Source organism: Vulpes lagopus, chromosome 1 (assembly GCF_018345385.1).
Source record: "Vulpes lagopus strain Blue_001 chromosome 1, ASM1834538v1, whole genome shotgun sequence".
Lineage (NCBI taxonomy): Eukaryota > Metazoa > Chordata > Mammalia > Carnivora > Canidae > Vulpes > Vulpes lagopus.
In genome coordinates, this window is record NC_054824.1 from 110,544,108 (window position 1) to 110,553,473 (window position 9,366).

Here is a 9,366-nt window from a genome sequence, read left to right on the forward strand (position 1 = left end):
CCATGGAGATCAGCCCACTGTTGCATGCCTGAGCTCCCGGACCGTGTGCAAGGATCCGGGTAACGTACGACACTTTGCGCTCCTCAGGGCCGTGGCCAGGGCGGGGTGGGTGGGGGGGCGATCTAAGTGCAATCAGACCACACACTGACACATCAAGCTGACTGAAATGGGAACGATCGGAAAGGGTACAATCCCGCACTGGTGACGGGACACCCTTCTTTGAAGTGTGGTCATCACTGGCAGGCTCTGCGCCCAGGACACAGCCGGCGTGTGGTGACCACATGCCACTCACTGCTGTCACACTCCTCATGTAGCCTGAGATCGCAGCACCCAGAGGAGGACCCCCTTCCCCCAGCCTTGCCTGCCAGGCCTAGCTGCTCAGTTTTCCTGTTTTCCAGCAGGAAATCGGAATTTGAGAATGATCGACTTCTGAGTTGCTTTTTCAGTCTGTCTGATGAGCTCCTTATCAAGAAAATCAAATATTCAAAGAAAAAGGGGATGTTTATTGTTCTTTTTACTTGGGCATCAAAAGCAGGAAAGGGATGGGAGACATGGCAAAAACCCACAGATGGTGGGTGATTGATCTGTGTGCAGGAGACGTGCCTCTGAGGAAGTGAGCACGCCGTCTTCCACCGACAGAAGTCTACGCAACCACAGGGGAAGCAGAGGTTCGCTGTTCCCATCTCGTCTCCAGAACTGCTGAACACCTGCACCTCTTGAATTTCATTCAAGATTCCTCATCAATAAGAGAATGTGTTCTTTCAAGAGGTCACAAACATTTCTGGAGCCTGGAGCATGAGTGTGGCTGGCATCCTGCCACAAGCCCCGGGAATCTCTTGAAAGTCTGTACTCTGGGCCCTTCTGGAAGGAGCTCTTTGTTCTGAGTCCTGCATGTGTGTAAAACGGTCCCTGGGAGGTAATCTGGTATGTCTATTCAGAACAACTCACAAAAGGGAGGGTGGTAAACACTCTGATAGACAACGTTGGCTTTAATAAATTAACGATTACCTTAAAATGATTACACTCGCATGCTTCCTCCTCCCCACCCTGGGGGTTCTGGGTCCTGCCAAATGCACCGAGCTTTTTATAAAATTGGCAACAGCGAGGAAATTCCAAGTCAAGAATGTGACGGAGGCCCCACTATCAGGGCAGGAGGAACAGGGGACACAGAAAAGCCGGGGGGAGGCAGTAATCTCACAGATTATTAATGAAGCAACTAGATGGAAACTACTGGTTAGCATGTTTTATGTGATCACAAATACATTCTTCTTAAAGAAGCTTAAAATTAAGGCTTGGAGTTACTTGCTGGTGTTTTCTTCGGTTCTGAGCAGTTTAAGGAAGTGGAATGCAGCTGTTTAAATGGATGCTATGGACTGAATTTCTACTCCTGAACTCCTCCGTAAGAACAAAGAAGTAAGTCTCATGATCATTAAAGGCACAAACCACATGACTACCTGTCCTAAAATCTTACGGCTAAAATCTTAGGTCCTATTTGGAAACTATTTACTAGAATTTGAGAACCAAAAATATGTCATTATCCCAAACGCGACTAGATCAACAGGTGGAGTCTATCAATTATTACCAAGACTCCTTAGGTTAACATTTTTTAAAGATTTTATTTATTTATTCATGAGAGACACAGAGAGGCAGACACACAGGCAGAGGGAGAAGCAGGCTTCCTATGGGGAGCCGGATGCAGGGCTCTACCTCAGGACCCTGGGATCACTACCTGAGGACCTGAGCCGAAGGCAGACGCCACCACTGGGCCACCCAGGCATTCCTTTAGGTTAACATTTTTATCAGAGACTCTGGGTATCTAGTCACTCATAGAGACATTTTTTTTTTCTGCAAAAATCGAATTTTTTAGGAAAAATATCTGTTCACATCTTTTTAAAATTCAAAAAAAAAATTTATGGTAATAGATTCTCCTGGCTCACAATTGAAAGGTAAAAAGGGGCGGGGATCCCTGGGTGGCTCAGCGGTTTAGCATCTGCCTTCAGCCCAGGGCGTGATCCTGGAGTCCTGGGATGGAGTTCCACATCGAGCTCCCTGCATGGAGCCTGCCTCTCTCTCTCTCTTCTCTCCCTCTCTCTCTCTCTCTTTGTGTGTCTCTCATGAATAAATATATAAAATCTTAAAAAAAAAAAAAAAAAAGAAAAGAAAAGAAAAAGAAAGGTCAAAAGGGCATAAAAAGTGACAGTCAGCTTCCTACCCCGTCCTTCAGCCTCTCATTTTCCCTCCCTGGAGGCGGCCAACATTTTCATATTCTTGTGAATTCTTCAAGACACTTTCTTGCATACAAGCAAATATGTACATACATTTTTCTGTTTTACACAAATGGTAGAATATTATACACAATTCTACATCTTGCTTTTTTCTGTTAACAATATATCTTAAGAGAGTCTCCACTGTTCACCATTATCCCACTATAAGAATGTATCATCGCTGACTCAGTTACCAATGTTGGGCACTTAGGTCCAATCTTTTGTGCTACAATGTTGAGTGGATGCCCTTGTGACAGTATCATCTGTAAGGTAAGCTTCTAAACATGAAATAGCTGGATCAATGCACATATGCCAAACGCACTCCTCCCCCGCAAAGAGGATGTGGAAAGCTGCATTCCCACAATGACATATATTCTAATTTGCATCTCTCAAATTTTGAGAGAAGTTAGGAATCTTTCATAGTCATTGGCATTTCTTTTTCTCTGAATAGTCCATTTATATACTCCAACTATTTTATTATTGGGTTATAATTCTTTTTCTTACTGACATGAAAAAGTTTTTCCAACGTATCATGTCTTTTTCATTGTTTAGGATTTCTTTTTAAATTCCCAAATTCAAGTTTTGGCTTTGTAGTAAAATGTAATAATCTTCTAAAGAGAAGCTGTAAAATGTTTAAATTGTAATTAAGATGGCCTTTCCTACCCTAAAATTAAAAAATAATTCTCTTTATGGGGGTACTTTTGTGGTTTAATATTTTTGTATATAAATCTTTGATTGGTATGGAATGTATTTTGGTATAAGGTATGAGGTATGATTTCAGTTTTATTTCTCAGATGGTTGACACTATGGAATGAAAGTTTGTGTCCTTCCCAAAGTTTATATGTTAAAGTCCCAACAAATCCTCAATATGATGGTATTGGGGGTGAGGCTTTTGGGAGGCAATTTGGCTTAGATAAGGTCTTGAAAGTACAGCCCCCATGATGCGATCAGTGTTCTTATAAAAGAAAGGAAGAGACAGGAGATATCTTTCTCTGTGTATACATACCAAAGAAAGATCACGTGAGCGCATAACCAGGAAGAAGGCCTTTGCCAAGTGCTTGACCATGCTGCCACCCTGATTTCAGACTTTCCAGCCTCCAGAACTATGAGAAATAATTTTTTAAAATATTTTATTTATTTATCTGAGACAGAGAGAGAGAGGGCACAAGCAGAGGAGGGTCAGAGAGAGAAGCAGACTCCCCACTGAGCGTGAAGCCCAATGTGGGGCTCCATCATGACCTGAGCCAAAGGCAGAAGCTTAGCTGACTGAGCGTCCCCGAGAATTAAATGTTTACTGTTTATGACACCCAGTCTGTTGCATTTGTTGAGAGCAACCTGAGCTAAGTTACCCAGTTGTTCCCACATTTACCTAATAACAATTTCACACTGGTATGTAATGCCATCTTTATCTTATACTTTACATTTTGTACATTTGTAACTATTTCTGGGCATATCTATAGCTAGTACCACACTGGTTTAATTACTATACCATCTATCATGTTTTAATTTCCCTGACCTGGTTTTAAGTGCATTTCATACATAATTTAGTATTGGTGTTCTATGATGCAACCAACAGAAAAATATTTTTTTTTTTTTAAGAGAGAGGGAGAGCACACAAGTAAGTGGGGGAAGGGGCAAAGGGAGAGAGAGAGAGAGAGAGAGAATCTTAAGCAGGATCCACTCCCACTGTGTAGAGCCTAATGCAGGGCTTGATCCCAGGACCCTGAGATCATGACCTGAGCCAAAATCAATAGTTGGATGCTTAACCAAATAAGCTACCCAGGTGCCCCCAACAGAAACAGATTCTTAAGCAAGGAAAAGCTTTTAAATATAAGATTCTTGGGGTAGATCTCAGAATCAAAGGAATCAAACTGGGAAGTGTAGGAAGTAGGTCAACTCCAGAGAATTCCAATAGTAGAGCTTCTCTCCAGAGTGGTGCCATAAATGTGATTTTAATTTCTGTGTCACTATCTTCAAGTTCCAAATTCTTGAGCTAGAGATGGGCTGTACTGGCTTAGATCAGTTGTCTTGCTGGATCAACAGAGAAGAGGCCACAGTGAGAAAGTCACAGTGAGAAGGAAGTTGCCCCCATTAATGTATCTACTACACATCTAGATTCTTGACACCATCCTTCTAAATCCTTGCTAACTATACATTTCTATATTGAAAAGTAAATGGCCAGGCTTCTATTATCAGCAACTTAGCATCCTGGAAAAAATTCCAGATAATAAGAAACGCTGATACAATATAACCAATGTGGTTTTTGTTTGTTTGTTTGTTAAATGTTTAACTGCACTTGTGAAAAACTAAAGAAAGTTTCTAGGTTAAAAAAAGAAAAGGGGCACCTGGGTGGTTCAGTTGGTTAAGTGTCTGACTCTTGGTTTTGTTTTGTTTTGTTTGTTTGTTTTTAATTTTTATTTATTTATGATAGTCACACACAGAGAGAGAGAGAGAAAGAGAGAGAGAGAGAGAGAGAGGCAGAGACACAGGCAGAGGGAGAAGCAGGCTCCATGCACCGGGAGCCCGACGCAGGACTTGATCCCGGGTCTCCAGGATCGCGCCCTGGGCCAAAGGCAGGCGCCAAACTGCTGCGCCACCCAGGGATCCCCTGACTCTTGGTTTTGGCTCAGGTCAGGATCTTATGGATCATGAGATGGAGCCCCGCATTAGGCTCCGCTCTCAGCAGGGAGTCTGCTTGAAGATTTTCTCCCTCTGCCCTTCCCCACCACTCTCTCTCTCTCTCTCCCTCAAATAAATAAATAAATCTTTAAAAAGAAAACAGAAAACCAGGGCACCTGGGTGGCTCAATCAGTTAAGCATCCAACTCTTGATTTTGGCTCAGGTCATGATCTCAGGGTCCTGGATCAAGCCTTGTGTTGGGCTCCCCGTTCAGTGGGGAGTCTGCTTGAGGATTCTTTTTCCCTCTCCCTCTGCTCCTCCCCCTGCTAGCTCTCTCTCAAAATAAATAAATAAGTCTTAAAAAAAAAAAAAAAAAGGAAGAAAAATCTGATGCTGAAGCTAAAAGCCACACTGGCACTGTTGTCACCCCTGCCCTGAGAGTATTAGCTGATCTCAAACGAACAAGATACTCAAGTTTTAATGAGCAAGAAGACAGAAGACGAGACATCAGCCCACACAAAGTAGGTGTTATAGATTGGAGGCCCTCTCCTACCTCCCAGCAAGCTGAGACTCTTGAAAGGGTGTAGTTTTATAAAGTGAGGATTCGAAAAGATACTCTCTCTGACAATAGGAGAACAGAGGACAAAAGAACAACTGTCTGTGTTGCTCTAGATGGGGCAAATGTCTCCTTGAGAGTTCATGACCATGAGCTTGTCTTCATGCTGCTCTGGAGTTCAAATTCTATTACTGATTATGCTTATTAAATCTAGAAATTCACAGTAAGAATTTCTGGGTTAGTAACACTGTGGGGCAGCTGCAGAAGTGAAAAAAAATCCTCCCATAAAGTATATATACACAAACCCAGGTCTCCTAGGAATGGGATAGCCCTGTTGAACACAAGTTTACCCCCTCAAAATATAAAATGTATGTAGAAAGAGGCATGAAAAGTGAAATAGACATGAAAAGTTTAATCACTGGAGTTAAAGCCATCAGAATGCTACTCTGGCAAAATCTTTAGGTACAACGACTATCTATGGGTACCATCACTGCCTGATTAATTGCCTACATCCTTTGACCATCTAACACTAAACACACACTTTACTTGCTGAGAGACCCTCAGAATAAAATTGTCCTATTACTAAAAACACCCAGACACTCCCACAGCTTTCTGTCAATAACTGTCTATACCTTTAACCAGTCTAGACATTGACTCTACCAATAGGTGGTTTATTCCCCAAATACCAACAGATATGAGTTTTAAAAGCTTATTAAACAATACCTCAATTTATTCTCTTAAAAAATAAAAAAGTCCTCAACAATGTAGTTTTAGAGGGAACATACCTCAACATAATAAAGGCCTTACATATATGAAAACCCCACACTAACATCACATTCAATAGTGAAAAACTGGATGTTCAGGCAGGGACCATGGCAGATGGCAGCTCGGAGAGGGCTGATGGACACATCGTCAAGATGGAGGTGGACTACAGCGCCACAGTGGATCAGCGACAGCCCGAGTGCAAAAGCTGGCCAAGGAAGGAAGACTTGAAGAAGTCATTCAAGAAGTCACTCCCTTCTCTCTTTGGAGAGACAGACCCACACTGCTTCTGATATGGTGTCTACATCCCGCATCTTAGTTGCAGTAGTGAAAATGTGCAATGAGGCTAAAGAATGGGATTTACTTAATGAAAATACTATGCTTTTGTCAAAAAGACGGAGTCAGTTAAAACAAGCTGTTGCAAAAATGGCTCAACAGTGCTTGTACCTACATTGAGGAAATTACAGACCTTCCAATCAAACTTCGGTTAATTGATACTCTATGAATGGTTACAGAAGGAAAGATTTATGTTGAAAGTGAATGTGCTCACCTGACTAAAACATTAGCAACTATAAAAGAGCAAAATGGTGACATGAAAGAGGCAGTGTCCATTTTACAAGAGTTACAGGTGGAAACCTATAGGTTAATGGAAAAGAAGGAGTGAGTGGAGTGTATTTTGGAGTAAATGAGGCTCTGCATAGCTGTGAAGGATTACATTCATACACAAATCATCAGCAAGAAAATTAACACCAAATTTTTCCAGGAAGAAAATACAGATAAATTAAAGTTGAAATATTATAACTTAATGATTCAGCTGGATCAACATGAGGGATCCTATTTGTCTATTTGTAAGCATTACAGAGCAATATATGATCCTCTCTATATATAGGCAGTAAGTGAAAAGTGGCAACAAGCTCTGAAAAGTGTTGTCCTCTATGTGATCTTGGCTTCTTTTGACCACGAACAGTCAGATTTGGTTTACCGAATAAGTGGTGACAAGGAGTTAGAAGAAATTCCTAAATACAAGGATCTTTTAAAGCTCTTTACTACAATGGAGCTCATGCATTGGTCCACCCTTGTTGAAGACTGTGGAATGGAGTTAAGGAAATGGTCTCTTGAGAGTCCAGCGACAGATGTTTTTGGTTCTATAGAAGAAGGCGAAAGGAGGTGGACAGACTGAAAGAACAGAGTCGTGGAACATAATAATGGCCAAGTATAACACCAGGATAACAATGAAGAGGATGGCTTAGCTTCTCTGTCTGTTGATGAGTCAGAAGTGTTTCTTTCAAATCTAGTAGTTAACAAGACCATCTTTGCTAAAGTAGACAGGTTGGCTGGAATTATCAACTTCCAGAGACCCAAGGATCCAAGTAATTTATTAAATGACTGGTCTCAGAAACTAAACTCACTGATGTCTCTAGTTAACAAAACTACACACCTCATAGCCAAAGAGGAGATGATATACACCCTACAATAAGGGTCTCAATGCCCCTAATGCTTTTAGAAAAGAGTTAAAATTGGAAGTCATAAAAGACTGTTATGGTGTATATGTTGGGTTTTTTTTTCCCTATTCTCAGCTCCTTTGTCTAAAATTTAAAAGATAGTGAATATATTTAAGGCCCTTTCCAACCTTTCAGTCCCCCGATTTTATCATTAACTTTACATTTGCAATTGATGCAAAAAAAATTCTATTTCTGTTGTCTATGAACTCAAACAATTGTGTCATAACTTACCCAAATGTGTTTTTCTATCATTTGAAGACTTTTTTTAAGCTATTATTTGTTCTCATTCAGCTAACAATCATAATAATCATGATAAAAGCAGTATATATATGCACACTGACTTTCAAAAAAAAATGGTGAAAAACTGAGAGCTTTTCCTCTAAGGTCAGGAACAAAACAGGAATGTCCACTCTCATCCCTGTTATTTAACATTGTACTGGAAGTCCTAGCCTCAGCAATCAGACAAGAAAAAGGACTAAAAGTCATCCAAATGAGTAAGGAACAAGTAAAACTCTCACATGCAGTTGACACGATACTAGATAGAAAACACAAAGATTCCACAAAAAGCTACTAGAACTGATAAATGAATTCAGTAAGGGTGAAGGATACAAAATCCATGTAGAGAAGTCCATTGCATTTCTATACATTAATAATGAAGCAGCAGAAAAAGAAATTAAGAAGGCAATCCCAGGGCACTTGGGGGCTCAGTCATTTGGGCATCTGTCTGTAGCTCAGGTCATGATCCTAGAATCCTGGGATTGAGTCCCACATGGGGCTCCCTGCTCAGCGGGGAGCCTGCTTCTCCCTCTGCCTGCCATTCCCCCTGCTTGTGTTCTTTCTCTCTCTCTGACAAATAAATAAATCAAAATTTCAAAAAAAGAAAAAAAAGAAGACAATCCCATTTACACTTGCACCAAAAATAATAAAATACCCAGAAATAAACTTAACTCCTTAACACCTGTACTCTGAAAACTATAAAACACTGATGAAGGAAATTGAAGATGATATAAACAAATAGAAAGACATTCTATGCTCATGAATTGAAAGAAGAAATATTGTTAAAATGTCTATACTGCCCAGTGGGGAAGATGGTGGCAGAATAGGAAGACCCTAGGCTCACCTCATCATAAGAATGCAACTAGAAAAAAGATCAAATCATCCTAAACACCCTAGAAATGGACTGGAAGCCTGGCAGAAGAAACTCTACAACTAAAGGTAGAGAAGAGGCCAATCTGAAAAAGGCAGGAAGTGCAGAGACGTATTGGGAGAGAGACACTGTGATAGGGGGGAAGCCATGGTCACAGAGGAGGGTGAGAGACACATTAACACACAGTGGAGCACACAGGGAAGAAGAATCCCCATAGCCATTGGCTTAGAAAGTGAGAGGGGCCAAACTGCATGAGTTCTTGCAACCAGCAGGGCTTGAAGACTGGAGTTTGAAAGGTCAGTGGGCTTGGCTGGGAGACCCCAGAGGACACTGTACTGTTCCTGGAGAGAAGGCAGGCAAGTCACCTGCAGATGCAGAGCATGGGAGCAGCCACCTGAGAGCACCTGAGGCACGCAGTGGGGAGGTTATTCGCTCATCTCAGACAGTGTCCTAGAGAGACGGAGTCCACAGGGAGAGCCCTCTGGGAACAAAGAAACTGGCAGGTGCCCAGTGCCT

At 41.5% G+C, this 9,366-nt stretch overlaps 1 pseudogene; it reads left to right on the forward strand.

Moving 5' to 3' along the window:
* The first annotated feature begins 6,311 nt into the window (after positions 1-6,311).
* LOC121496833 lies at positions 6,312-8,106 on the forward strand (annotated as a pseudogene).
* The last annotated feature ends 1,260 nt before the right edge of the window (positions 8,107-9,366 follow it).